The following is a 387-nucleotide window of genomic DNA, read 5'->3' as shown; positions in this document are numbered from 1 at the left end:
TTACTTGAAAATAATAGATTTGCAAAGGTTTTAGAGGCCATACGTGTGTTCTACAGCACTGAATCATGTCAGTTTAGCCCTCAATGCATCTTTGTGTGGGGGCATAAGTAAAAATTTACCCAAAAAACAAACAAGCAGGTCGCATGAAATTCAGGCTGTCTGTCTATCTTGTCTATAAACGCACATGATCTACACACATTCAGGGAGAGAAATGGAGGCTGTTGACGGTTTAATCCCTAAACTGTCTAAACTCACAAGTCTATCCCCATCTTTGAAAACTACAGCTGTGGATGGTTGGCGTGAAATCTATACTAAAACATAACAAAAAACGGTTGGTTTTTTTTACTTATGCACCCGTCTCATGTTCACGTTTTATATACTTCTTTT

This window comes from Aplysia californica, unplaced genomic scaffold (assembly GCF_000002075.1).
Source record: "Aplysia californica isolate F4 #8 unplaced genomic scaffold, AplCal3.0 scaffold00430, whole genome shotgun sequence".
Lineage (NCBI taxonomy): Eukaryota > Metazoa > Mollusca > Gastropoda > Aplysiida > Aplysiidae > Aplysia > Aplysia californica.
Note: the sequence above shows the minus strand (reverse complement) of the source record.